Here is a 14,547-nt window from a genome sequence, read left to right as displayed (position 1 = left end):
ATGGACCATGTCTCAAAGCAGGCCCACCTGTCCCCTCATCTAACCCTCTCCAGTTTCTGTGCCTCATTACCACTCCTCTACTCTCTTGTAAAGACCCTGGTCTTCAGGAACCCATGCCACCCACCACAGCATCCCCATCCCTCTTAGTCTCAGTTGTATATGAATTCCTTGTATGTTCCCCTGCTTCACTGAAGCTTTTGAAGCCTAGCTTGCTGTTTTTCACCCAGCTCCAAGCTCTGTCATTTCTGTAGGTGGAATTAGCTTGCAACACCTTGGTGTTTCACCTCTATGACCCTCAGACCTTCCAATTCAAGAGTGTTTCCCATGACTCCATCTTGGACCCTTCATCATCCATTCTGTGTCCCTACACTGGGACTACAACTGCCTCTGCATCCCAGCACAATCACTCAACGAGTCCAGCTTGTTCCAGTTCCCTGGCAACATTGGCAACATCAATCTGTTGATTATGCTTCATCCTGTATCCACAGCCTGTCTCACTGATTCAGGTTTCTGTCCCAGAATTGAGACACTTTGACAAATATCCTTAACATGCCATGCCTTTTTGTTCCATAATCATCCTTGGCTTCTCTCTTCACCTCATCCTCTACATCCCACCAGTCACCAAGCTCTAGCATCTTCCTAGATCCACTGTCACCTTTGTCCAGGTCACCTGCACCCATGTCCTGCACAACAGTGAACCCTTTACTGAGCCTCTTCCAGTAATTCTCCCCTGTAATTAGTTCCCTCACACAGGAGCTTCTGCATTTCTTAATGCAATTCAAAATCAATGGAGTTACTCTTCTGCTTAAAGTACAGCCCTTCAAAATGGTTTCTTGGTTCCTTCATAAGACATGGAGGTCCACAGTGTGGTCCCTGCTGATGCCTCTGGCCATACTTTGGACCATCTCCAACTCAAACTCTATTCTTTATCCACTGAGTTCCTAAAACATTCCATACTCTATCCTGAGAACAGCACAGAGGGTGGAAGACAGGCCTGGGGCTGTAGAGAGTGGAATCCAGCCCTACTGTTCCCTTGCCCGGGGGGTGGGGGGGGGCAGCACTTGATTCTTCCAGAAGAGTCAAGTCCTACTTGTCTGATTGCATTATCTGCAATGATGTCTTTCTTATCTCCAGAAGAGAAGAGAAAATGCAGAGCACACATTGGGAAGGGTCCTGCTAAATATAACATTAATACCAATAAATGTTATTTAAACCACATATTTGTTTGTTTTATGTGTATGTATGTGTGCCTGCATGAGTTCATATGTACCACGTGAGTGCAGTACAGGTATGTAGAGAGGCCAGAAGAGGATGTCTGATGCCTGGAAGTAGAGCTACAGCTGGCATTAAACTGCCTGATGGGAGTGCTGGGAACCAAACTGTTTTTCTCTGTAAGAGCAGCAAGTGCTCTTAACCACAGAATCATCTCTTTAGTCCCCAGTAAATACTGTATGTCATGTGCCAACCCAAACACTTGATATGCACATCTCATTGACTTAGGACAAAACCCCATCAAGTAAGTGCCACCATCATTTTATAAGAAAACAGAGAAGTTTGAATCTAAAAAAAGTGACAGTAATTTGGGCAACATCACACAACTCACTAGAAACTCAAAAAGAAAAAAAGAAAAATATCTGAGAGGAGTGAGCCTCTATCAATTGAGCTTCCAAGTTCATATTTTGAATTGCTTTGCAATACTGAAACACAAGTAGATAGCCTATCCAACTTTATGTGTGTGTGCAGAATATGTGTGTGCCCTTGGTGGGGGGCATGTGTGTGTGCTCACCTGTGCATGTGTAGAGGTCAGAGGTTGGAATCAGATGTCTTTTTATATCACCTCTCCATCCTACTCTTTAGAGTTGGTCCCTCCATGAACCTGAAACTTGCTGACTCAACTAAACTGGTTGCTAGTTCCAGGGATCTCTATCTCCATGTGGCTGTCCAGCTCTGGGATAGTAATTGGATGAACCGTACGATGCCTGGATTTTTACACAGATGCTGGGAATTCAAAATGGTTCTTCTGCATAAATGACAAGCACTTTACTGATTGACCCATCTCTCCATCAAGACATACTACTTTAAGAAATACTTCCGGGATACAGAGGAGCAAGATCTTAGTGTTTCTGGAGAGTCTTGGATTAACAGGTGCTCTCAGCAAACTGAGGATAACCCACCTTGACAAACTGTGAACCCCAGTTTCAAAACAGAGGATCTACCAAGAGCACTACAAACCCTAAGCACTCCTCCACCCTGAGTGTCTTGGGTCCCCAGGATGATCTGCACCAACACACCTGTCTGTTTTCTTGTTTTTCTGTACCTTCATCTTGTCATGAGTATCTGGCTGATGTAGGTTCTAAACATTCAGCATCTTTCCTTCCCACAGGATATAGAAACTATGGAAAATATTCAGCCAAAGCACAACATAGCAATGGCAGGTAGCTAGTATTGACTGAGGATGAAGCATCTTGTTGACCCACAAACATGAAGGACACTGTACACATTGCCAGACTTTTGAGCTTCAAGTGAGTAGAAAGTGTGTGAACCTGTCAGGAAATAACATCACTCACTGACCCATCACTCACCCACTCCACAATGTAAAGTGACTACCAAGCACTCAGCATCACTTTCAGCTACAACAATTTCCAGGGAAGTAGACAGATTCTCCACTTCAAAACCCTCATAGTCTAGTGGGGAAATAAGAAATGTACAATCAAAATATTAGCATCACAATGGCAATGTAAGGATCTGGGGAGACAGCTGGGTAGGGAAAGTGCTTGTGTGCAAGCATGAGAAGCTGAGTTCATGACCCAGTGGTGCACATGTGTAACCCCAGTATTGGAGTGGGCGGGTGAGACAGGTGGACCCCATCCCCACTCCAAAGCCTGCTGGTCAGCCCTTATAGCTGAAATGGTGGTTTCTAAGTTCAATGAGATACCTCATTTCACAAACTAAGGTGAAGAGCAATAGGAGACAAAAGACAATGACTACTGACCTCCATATGTGCACACAGAGTGAGAGCACTCACTCACACACACACACACACACACACACACACACACACACACACACACACAATTTTAGAAAAGCAAAATGTAGATAGGACTATGGAATATGAGGGCTGGGGATGTAACTAGGTGGTAGAGCTCTTGCTGAGTCTCCCAGGGGCTTGGTTGTCTCGGCACTGAAAACACAAGAGTATGGGACGACATGAGGCAATGACTAGAGATTCTGAGGCTGTTTCATTTCACCTCTCTGAGCCAGTCTACACTACAGATCTTAGCAACTATCTCAATGGGTTACTGCAAGGACCTGCGGGGACAGTGTGCATGAAAGTGCATCTCAGATGAAAGAGATTATAACTGCTTGATGGGTTCTGAAAATTAAAAGAGGATTCCAAAACACAGAGTATCATAACTATTGTTTCACAGGGAATAAGACAATTATTTTAAATGCTTGAAAGTGAGCCCAGACTGGATGAGTCCATTGTCTGGAATGTCTGTCTTCCCCTGGATGTCTGAACAGCTCATTTCCACATTCTTTAACTCTTTCCTTCAAGTGTCTTTCTTTACACAGGGTCCATCCATCCTGCACATCTTATTTATTACCAGGGTTATCTCTGGCTCTGTACCTCTGCCTTCTGGATCACTGCAATCCTAATCTGTTCCCTCTGTTCTCTAGTATGTGTTACCTTCTGACATACTCAGTAGTTTTCTGTTTGTGTTATTGTTTGCCACCTGTCTCCTCCCAATAGAATGGAAATTCCAGGAAGGCAGAGATTTTGTTATGTTCATAGGTGTATTTGCAACCAACATGAGTACTTGGTACACAGAGGTGCTCAATAATATTAGTTAGATGAGAGAATAAGAAACAAAATTCATGTTGCATGACTGCCATGGCAGAGGGTACCCAGAGAAGAGGGATTCAGGAAGACAGAACATGAAAACCAGAACCGGTCTGAGAAGATGATGGTGGAGGGGGCCGTGGTGTGCAACCACAAGCTTCCAGTTTTTAGGATAACACAAGCAGAGAGACCACTGACTAAAGCCAAGCCATTTTTATAGAGCAGGCAGTGACAGATTCCATGTCACTTCAGAAGACATATTAGCAAAGCCATAGAGAATCATTTCTGACTCTGTACCTATTATCCATTGTTGCATAACCAATTGTCCCAGGACTTAGTAACTTAGAACAATAAACACATTGCCTTGTAGATTCTGTAGGTGAGGAATATAGACAGCTCAGTTAGTAGGTTCTGGCTCAATCTTTCAAAAGGTTCTGGTGACAACATTGGCTATTGCACTTGAAGGCTTATCTGGAGAGCAAAGGCCTGTTTCTAGGACTGTTCACCTCATGACCAAAACTAGTTCCCCACCATGTAGATTTCTCCAGAGGGTTCAAGGCATACCCTCATGATATTTTGTAGCTTTCCCCAGGAAAGTAATCCAAGACAGAACCAGGTAAAAGCTGTGATCTTTTTGGATTTATTTTTAGAAATCACATTCTGTGCTTTAGGCCTTATCCTTATCCTATCTCACAGGGGTCCCGTGCTTGTGGAGGAATGGATCCCATAAGAACATGAGTGCCAGGATGTGGAGAGTCTGAGGGCCACCCAAAAGGTTAGTTAGCATGGAATTGTTCCTTAGGAAGTTGCCAGGATGATTAGAGGCCAGAGTTGGTGCACTGACATTACTAGTTTCCCAAGCTCCCTAAAGAATATTGGCCACACATGTGTTATCTCCTATGCAAAGTCATATAAGGCCTTCAGATATATACATCACTAAATAAATAAATAAAAAATAAAAATCTGTGTATCAAAGCTTGGATCCACCTAGGAGAACCTTGCATCCTTTGCTTGAGCCTTGAATGCTAGCTTCTGCTTATCAGTACTTCTTATCAGTACTTCTTTTGTTGAATGAAAGAACAGATGTTCAGAATCTAAGACAGGAACAACTGAGGATGCTGACCTGGGAGCAGGATCTGCACCATAACTTCCAAAATCTCTTCCCCTCACTGAGAAGCAAGCACATGTAATTGGCCCATGGCTACATCAGATACAAGGGTTCTTTACACTGAAAGATTCATAGACGGATGAAAAGGCCCAAGAGAATTAAGTGGCTTTCAAGATTGGAAAGCATCAGCAACAGAAGCTATTAAATTCCTCTTCTTTTGCAAGCAGGCCTGTACTTCAGTACATGAATGGCATTTGCTTCTGTTACTAACAACCTCAGAGGATAGGAAGAATGTGGGTTGGGTTTTTATTTCGAAGGGGGATTGTTTTCATTCTTGTTGTTGTTTCTGTTTTGTTTGTTTGTTTTGGGGGTGTTTACTAATTATAGGGGTCTGTTCAGTATGAACTGCTCAGGCCCTCTTAGTTTGGAAAAGGGATAAAATACTGGTATGTTTTCTTGTTCTCTCTCTCTCTCTCTCTCTCTCTCTCTCTCTCTCTCGTGTGTGTGTGTGTGTGTGTGTGTGTGTGTGTGTGTCTGTGTGTGTGTGTTGTATATACTGGTGTGCATGATCACCCATGTGTGCAAGTGCAGAGGCCAGAGGAGGATGTTGGCAGAGGGGCAGGGGGCTTGCTTTGCTGTGCTCTGCCTTATTCCCTGGAGATGGAGTTTCTTACTGAATGCAGGCTGGAATCCAGGAAATCTGAGCCATACTCCTATCTCTGCCCATCCCATGCTGATGAGATTATAAAAGCACCTGACCATATCCAGCTTTTAACATGAGTGTTAGAATTCAAACTCAGACCCTCCTGCTTGTACAACAAGCACTCAGCCACTGAGCCTCTCTTCACCCCTTATCTCTTATCTTAAATTAAAAATAGCCTCTTTCAGAGTGTATACTACTTCACACATCTCTACCAGTGAAGAAAGATCAACAACAAGGTAGCATGTGAAGGACTTGGGATGCTATGGGGAGGTAAAGGACTTGGGATAGTTCGGGGGATGAGGCCATATAAAGTCATCACAAGGAAGACTGACACCTCCTCCTAGCTTATACTGTATGGTATGGGAGATCAGAAGTGCTTAATTCAAAGGGCTGGCAAGTGATTCAAAACCCTCTCCCTTGGGATGAGTTAAGGGTTCCTGACAGGTGCCGGCCAAATAATTTTGGTAAGGATAAATGTAGAGTGTAAGAGAGAAGTGTAAACTTGACTTCTATGGAACTCTTAGGGATTGTCATTTCAGAGATGTAAAATCAGCTTGTGAATTAGGGGGGTAGGTAGTGAGCAATAACAGCCCCCACAGTGAGCACCCAGAGACCGCTAAATAGGGTTTAGCAATTTCAATTTTCAAAAATTAAAAAAAAAATGCATTTCAGATGCCTGATTTTGTCTGTTGCCTTTAGTCATCATTGCCATGCAGCATTAGCATTGAGACCCACCCATAGAGAAACCCAGGGTGATAGAGATTGCGATTAATCCTTCTGCCTCTGATCGCATAGCAAGAAAGTATCAGAGTTAGAATAAGACTCCAAGATGCTGAGGTCAGCATCCTCAGGCTTGCCTGCTTTCCTAAGTTGTTTAAGTGGTTAAATAAAGAATTTGTTGGTAGATGTCATCCACAAAACACATGGTGAGATTCAACAACAAACCAGGAAACTTCTAGATTCCTTCTTTTACGGTAAGTATCATTTTTCCAATAATCTAATGGAGGTTTTGGTGCTGTTGAATCCCAGGGCGATTCAAATGTGTTAGGAAGTATATTGGCTCCTTTATTCCTTTATTTTGTACCTGGAGACACTCGTGTGCAGGTTAGATGCTTTGATCAATGATGCTCAGACTTTTCCTGTCTCTGCTGATTAGAAAAATACCAATCAGCTAGTGCTCTCAGGAATTTCCCCTCTATTGGTTGGATCCCGGAACTGTCTATTCCTGTCTATTTAGTCAAGAAGCTGAGTCCAGGAGACTAGTGACTGTTCAATCCAGGTGTCTATTAGGAAAACAAATCAACAAACAGGCATGCATGTTGTTGACAGGAGTTTGCTTTTTCATTCCTTAGATTGAGTCACTCAGATGTGGGAAAGAAGGCCACGTCACTAAGCTTCAGTCCAGCTTGAAAGATGTCATAGCCACCCCTCATCCTTTGCTCCTCTCTCCAAGCTGGAAGGCTTGGATGACAATTCCGGCCTTCATCCTATATCTGCCTCCTGCACCCAAGATTCTATTGCTCACTGTGGTACCTTCCTGGTGAATTGTATCCAGAGGAGCTCAGAGCCAGAATAGAGCAGTGCTTCTCAATTGGTCCTAAATTTAAGAACGCCACAGAGTAAGTCCGTGCATCATCTTTCCTAGTAGCATCTGCAAAATCTACTAGCACTTCATTTATTAAAGAAGACTTATCCAGACTGCAGAGATGGCTCAGTAGTTAAGAAAACTTTCTGTGCAAGCACAAGGACCTGAGTTCACATCTCCAGCGCCCACATAAAATCCAGTCATACCCATGTACACCTATAACCCCAGCACAAGAGGGATGGAGGAGGAACCAGCCAGTCTAGCCGAAAAAGGCAAGCTCCAGCTTCAGGGAGAGACCCTGTATGGAGGGAATTAGGCAGAAGGTGATTAACCAGGGCATCCACACCCTCTTCCAGCCTCTGCATATGTGTGCAAGAGCACATGAACAAACACACATTTCTTTCCCTCTCCCCCACCTCCCCATACTTGAAAGAAATAAAAGAACTTACCCCCTTCCCCATTCTTCTCCCTTTATCATTATTTATGCCAGTTACATAAGTCAGCAAGGCCTATTATTTAACCATCACACAGCCTGCCTTTGAGTCTCTACCCCACACCTTAGCTACATGACCTTGTATGAGCCACTTATTTCTTTAAGGCCATGAATCTTTCTCTGCCAAATGGGGATAACGAGAAAACGGTTTCTAGAGCTCTTACAAGATGGTGAGTTGAAATGGAAAACACATGTCAAGTGCTGAGCACAAGGCCCTGCCCTCAGCAAGTGAGTGCTAAATTTTTGATGCTATGATGATGAGACCTGAAATACAGGAAGAGGGTACTGGTGAGCAGGCCCATTTGTCATGAGCAACCATTGTAAGGAACCTTGTGAGTGAGGAGGTTCTTTCTCAGATCGAGGGTTCCCAGGGAACTGCTTGTGATGTTGCTGCCTGGGGTAGCAGGAAGGAACTGAGGCAATTATACAGTATGCAACAGAAATAATTTCATTTCTAATGCCTTTCCCCTGCTGGGCCACTTTAGACCCAAATAATAACAACAAGGTGGAGGCGGGGACGAGTGGGGCAGGCACGTTCTGAAGTAGCTCAGTGATGAATAGATGGGTCCCCAGGACTCATTTTGTCTTCTAGACATCTACAGCAGAGAGTCCCTGGGGCCACAGCTGCAGTTCTGTGCTGATAGGCAGTGCCTTGAGCCACTAGAGACTAAAGCCTCACTGTGGGAGCAAGTTGACATCATTCCAGGGCTCCAGGGAAGTCAGGGGTCCTCCCTTCTCTTCCTACCTGGCCAGGCAGCAGACTTCCCTCTTCACCTCCTGGGAAAAGAGGAAGTCCTGGCAGGTATCCATATTGCATGAAACTGATGCCTGTATTCAGTGTATTCATAATGCCATCCTATTGTGAGAGCCCCCACAAGCAATTCTCCTCTGCTCCCACTTACACACACACACACACACACACACACACACACACACACACACACACTGCCCCCACAGTCTCCAAAATGCTTCATTCAACCTCCAGGTCTCTGAGTTTGGGGCATTGCAGTAATATGCCCTTTTCTACCTAGGGGAGTCCCCAGGCCCGAGTGACTCATCTCTGCCTCCTCCCTGTACACTGAAGCCAACAAGAGCCTCGGCTCCTCGGAAGAAGAACGCTTTGGTGTCTCCTAGGGAAAGAACGAAGCACTCTCTCCCAAGAGCAGCGTGTCTGCCAAAGGTGTTGATTTAACCCACTTGTCAGATTGAAGAGACAGAGACAATATGAGGCAAGTTTCTCTCCTTTCTCTGGACTCCTCTTCAAATTGAATGGCTGAGTCTTATAGTTTTATTTCTCTTCAAACCTCGCATAATGACAAGCTATTTTCCAAGCCTATACATTTAAATAATATGATTCCATTATGTTTTTTAAATAAGAAAAAAATCTTCAATTACACTGCTGATAGGGAGAAGTGAAAGGCAGGGAATATTAGCACTGGACTCCAGCACTCTTACAAGTATTAAGTGTGGTGATAATATCAGTCTACCACCCAAAACTTGGTGAATAAACCGCTTCCACATCCCCAGTATCTCCATAAATTACCATAGAGGTCTGGAGTAGAACATATGCTCAACGACAAACCACGACATCCTCCCAGGACCATAAAACACCTTGTGTGAATAAAGGGGAGGGAACACGATTCACTTAGTTGAACTCAACAAAGTAAGTGGTAACACACAGAGACACAGAGGAGGGTTCCTAATGAGAAGCTGAGGCAAGTTCTTTCCTTTCTGGTGTCTGTGGTTTTCATGCATTTCCTATGTGCCCAGAAGGGTCCCTGCTAAGCAGAGCATCCAACAAAATTGAGTTATTGGTCAGTAAGTCAAATCAGAGCCCAGGAGCTGGGAACTTGACACCACTCTTTCAGAAGACAGTCACAGGGAAGCTCAATATTTGGCGGCAGTTGCCCTGTTTGGAAACAAAATCGTCCAGGATGACCTCCAAGGAACCCAAAGAATCTAAGGTTCTAAAAGTCCTATAAATGGTATCTGAGGAAAAAAAGACTGGGCCACATTCTAAGTTTTCTTCAAGATCTAAAACCTTAGGTGACGGTGAGTGGGTGATATACAACATGACCCTGGGAGGTTCTGCAAATATGGCTCCAAAAACAAATCTCTGCTTGGATTCTCCATATCCTGTGGAGATGCAAAAACACCTTCTCTGCTCTTGTTCTGTAGATATTAACCCCAAAGGAAAGAGGGAACAGCATATGAGAGGGCATAGGTCTCTAAAATTGGGAGGGTTGGCTCGAGGGTGTCTCATCATACATGATTTTCATCCCATGTATGTGCTCATGTGTGCATGAATGTTTGCACACACACACACACACACACACACACACACACACACACGCACACACAGGCACTGTGTGACTTTCATAGCCATACTTCTTACTGCAGCTTTTCACTAGGAGGAGAGATGGAGATAGCTCTATCAGGAAGAGTCCATGTGTCTTTCCCCTTACCCTTGTCTCTAAGAGAACAGGGGCAGGAGACCCATTTAGCTTCAGTAAAATGACCCCAGAAATATTTAAAGCAGTCTTTCTTCTGAGACTTTGAGATTCCCACCATGTCCCCTGGTATCAGAAGAGAAGCCAACTGAGTTTCTTTCGAGTTGAGGTTCTTCTAAATTATTCTCAAGATTACATTTGCATATTGTAAACAGAAATAATCCAGCTTGGAAGGTAGAGAACTGATGGATGATTCATCCCCACAGACCTCCCAGTTTATGGAACAGACTCAAATTTGTGGAGTTAAGGAGTCACTGCCAAGAGGGCATGAATGGCTACCAGTCTTGGGAAGCATGGCATGCTACTAGGCAGAGCTAATCGCGTGCTGGCATTTCAAGAGCAGTGTACTAGCAGGAAAGACCATCACTCACAAGAGGGGGAGGGTGGGAGGCACACATTAGGTTGGTCTCCAGAGAAAGATTCTATTTACACAAGGCTATCTGCACCCTTATTGGTGAGTCATAGGAAGGAAAAAAATGCATTTGAGGAAAATCAAAGACTAGAGAATCCTGTGGGAGAGGAAATTGGGCTGTGCCTTTGCTGCCAGCAAAGGGACTGGACCCCAGGCCCATATTTGAAAATTTTAACATGAACTTTAGGAGAGAGTGGGATAAATGAGAGATAATTTTTAATGGATAATTTGTATCTATTAAAAATGTCTGCAGGTTCTTACAAGTCTGAGCTTTCATGAGAGGTAAGTATTCAAAGTGTGTGTGTGTGTGTTTGTGCGTGTGTGTATTCATCCAGATCCTTGTTAAAAACATAACTTCATGGGCCTTGGCTCTAGATTCTAAGTCAGCATCTTATTTGGAAAAGAAGCAAAACTACACATTTTTAACCAGCTTCCCAGATGATTCAGGTGCAAAGTTCCTTGCAATTCCTCAGGGAAGTGTTTCCTAAGACCTCTACAGCAGATCAAAATCTTTGTGTTCTAGGCAAGGAAAGTTGATGGAACTCAGATCATTCTTTAGGAGACAAAAACTGAGATATGCCAGTGTATGCAAGACCCTGGGATTGATCCCCAGCTCCACAAACAAACAAGAACACCACAACTTGGAGGTTCCCACATAATTCTGGGTCTCATCCTCCCAAATTTCTTCCCTGTTCCACATCTGTTATCAAAGCCCCCATGCATTTGTGAATATGAAACAGCGAAGCCCAAAGCTGATACCCAGCAAGTCAGCTCCTGATTCTCTTGAAATCCGCTGCATTCACTTAGGCTGCTCTCTGCCCACCCTTGTTTAAAAAGCAGCACATGGGAAAGATGAAAAGAATGCGTTCTCAAGTGGCCTTATTGGGGCAGGATGAATCAGGTGTAAACACAGCATTTGCATGTGAAGCAGGGTTAGATGGTGGGGCAACACTGAACATCTAGCTCCCAAGGAGAGGAGCAAGGATTAGCCTAAAGATTTGTAGTGTGGTCATAAATGGTAGGGTGTGCAGAAGAACCCAAAGAGAGAGAGTCCACAAACTGGCTCACATCTCACATTCAACCTCAGGAGCACAAGAGCAGAAAGTAGCAGGATACCCAGTGAGGAAATGATGAGTCGCTGAGGCAGCTTCCCTGTGACTGAGAACAAGGGCCTATCCCCAGGGAGCTGCAGTGCTGTGCCTTGTGTCCATGGCAAAGCCTATTGTGTAGATGGCAACGCGCTCTCTTACCTCTTCTCCCAAAGAGGAACCTCACAGACTGCCCGCTGCAAAAACGAATTGGGGGGAGGGTGCTCTGCTTGACGCTAAGAGAAGCTTCTCATCTCCGCATAGGGATCTAGTGGGGCCCTTGTTCCATTCCAGAGCTGGACAGTCACCCTCTGAGACTTTCCCCGCCCCCACTGTCACCCACACTCCCCCAGGGTGAAAGGGTCTGAAATCCCTGGCTTTCTTCCTGACTGGGTGACAGAGTAGACAGAGAGCAGAGATTCAGGACCAAGGACAGCGCAAAGCCTTGGGGTGGAAGACTGCTCCGGAAAGCCAGTTCTCCATCATCTTGGCCTTTGCCCTTTCACAAGTCTCAGGTTGCACCAATAACAGAGATGTTAAAAGCAACCCTTCTTCCTTTGGGGTGGTGGGGAACTCTGATGCGGGCCTGGGGTCCTAATCTTAGATGCCAGGAAGACAGTGCCCTACCAAAATCATCCGGGTCATTCCCCTCCAAAGCTGCAGCTATACCCCAGGTACTCAGGATAACTCCCACCCAGGCAGAGCAAATGATTCCAAGGAGGAAGCAGAGGGGATGGCATTCTCCGGGTTTCCAAAGCTCGGAGCGCAATCAGCCCGTCGGAGACTCAGAGGAAACGGTGCTCCGGGACAGGCGGCGCTAGAGTGGCCTCACAAACTTCTGTTCCCGGCCGCTCAGCTCTGGACGCTGCCTCTCCTCTCTCTGCGACCCTTACAGAAGCCACGGGCAGCTTGTCGCTGCATCCCGCCGGTGCTTACCTTCAAGCCATAGGGCGCCCGGGGGCAGAGACGGCGCCGGCTGCTTGAGGCTTCCGGCTCCCGCCGCATCCACGCACGGCCGCCCCTCCGGCAGCTGTCCGGGGCCGCCGGTCCCCTCCGCGGGTCCCTCGGCTCCCGGCCCCGCCGCGCCGTTCAGATCCCCGGCGGGCAGCCGCTCGGCCGGCTCGGGCCCGCGGGGAGCAGTGGACGGGCCGCGGCGGGGCAGGGCGGGGCGGGGTGGGAAGGCGGGAACGCAGAGCAGGAGACCAGGAGCGGAGGCGGGTTGGCGGCGCTGAGCGCGAGAGGCGACCAGCTCCGGCACTGAGACTGGACAGCTCCGAGGAGTCAGAGCGCCGCGAGCGCGGGAGGAGGGGGCGGGGCCGCCCTAGCCAGGAGGAGCCTGGAGCCCCGCCCCTAGGAAGGCCCCACCCACCCAGGGCCCGAGTGCAATCTCTGCACTGTGGGGCCTGGGGAGGCAACCCTGAAGGCCTGAGATGTCGCATCCATCCATGGCTTTGAGCAGAGGATAACCTGAGCTCTGGACTGCCCACCATTGTCCCCCTACACTCATCAAGTAACACCCTATCCACTTAAACCTACTCTGGTCCAGTATTCGCAACACTAGCCAATCGATCCCTTCCTTTGAGTAGTCAGGGACAAGGGCCAGGCGAGGTCCTAAGGGTGGTATATCAAGTCTTTGAAGGAGAAATAGACTCCGGAAGGACATCCAGGGTCTGTGTGCAGACCTCAGATCTGAAGATCGTGACGGTTAGTCCTGCTGCTGTGTTTTCCCAGAGGAAGACTTGGGGGCAGAGCAGATCTGAGATGGAAATTATAGAGACGGCCCTGGGAGTTAACAGCTCACCTTGTGCCTTCACTGAGGTGCATGTTCAAGGCAGCGAGAGGAGGAAGAGGAAGAGAAAACACGCTCCTGTTCAGCCCTTCCCAGGGCCATTTCCCATTCAGGGAACCTACTCCTTTTTCCTTCCTCTCTTATCTTTTTCATGAAGTTGGTGCTTGCTGTCTGTCCTGCTCCCATTGGCCTCTATGTCAGATTCAAAAGTCACAAAGAGGAATAAAGCCAGGTCCCTGTTCTCACATGGAACCAATCCAGCAGAGTAGTCACTTCCAGAAAAATACCTGGGCTTAAGCAGGAGCTGTGGAGCACCAAAAGGGAGGACTCACAGAACTGAGCATTCAAGGGCCATTGCAAGTCCCCAAGGAGAAGGTGGCACAGCACAGAGGTAGCAGGGAGTCAGCCCTGCCTAGCTAGAATCATGCCACTTAGTCACAAAGAAGAAATTTCTTCCATTGACCCACACAATGCTAGAAAATTGGTATTGGAAAAAGACCTTGGTATTCAACTTATCCCTGTTTGGTTTCAAAGCAGAAAACTGAAGCCCAGAGAGAAGATGTGCCCTTTCAAACCCCACGGGGACTGAGCAGTGGAGCAGTCTCTACCTCCTGAGACACAGCACATTTTCCTTTGATGTGGCCATCTATGGAGGCATTTGGAGGTGGGGAACCTATTAGTCAATGTAATGCTGCTTCTCTGTGCCCCTGTCCATTATATATGACTATCTATGAAGACAAAGATGGGGGAAACTGAGTGAACATGACATACCCTCCCCAGCTCCTGTTCATTTACTCTATGTAGCTAGCCTGTCCTTGCTCTCCTTTAGGCTTGGTGGGGAAGTGTTAGGACCACCAGAAACATCAGTGCTTTCCACATTTGCTTTTAAGGCATTCAAACACTACAGATGTTGTTGAATCCCCACGGTTTCCCTGTGCGCCCTTGCCAGGGCCTTGGTGATTCTCTATGAAGTCTCACTTATCCCAGTGTCCTGCCTCTGTCATCAACCGGCTGTAAG

At 46.4% G+C, this 14,547-nt stretch overlaps 1 protein-coding gene across 2 annotated transcripts in view; it reads right to left on the bottom strand.

The window, feature by feature from the left end:
* The window catches only part of Drd2 (dopamine receptor D2), a 61,719-nt gene extending 48,713 nt beyond the window's left edge, over positions 1-13,006 (bottom strand). The window contains exon 1 of one of the 2 annotated variants that reach the window (XM_051197378.1): positions 12,677-13,006. The gene's annotated coding sequence lies outside the window, so the exon portion shown is untranslated. Of the gene's footprint in view, positions 1-11,902; positions 11,922-12,676 lie in introns of those variants that run through there. The other variant, XM_051197379.1, reaches the window with a different exon arrangement.
* Positions 13,007-14,547: the final 1,541 nt, after the last annotated feature.

The sequence above is a fragment of the Phodopus roborovskii genome, unplaced genomic scaffold (genome assembly GCF_943737965.1).
Source record: "Phodopus roborovskii unplaced genomic scaffold, PHOROB, whole genome shotgun sequence".
In the NCBI taxonomy this organism is placed as follows: Eukaryota; Metazoa; Chordata; class Mammalia; order Rodentia; family Cricetidae; genus Phodopus; species Phodopus roborovskii.
The sequence above is the reverse complement of the archived record's forward strand: the minus strand, read 5'-3'. Positions and strand labels throughout refer to the sequence as shown.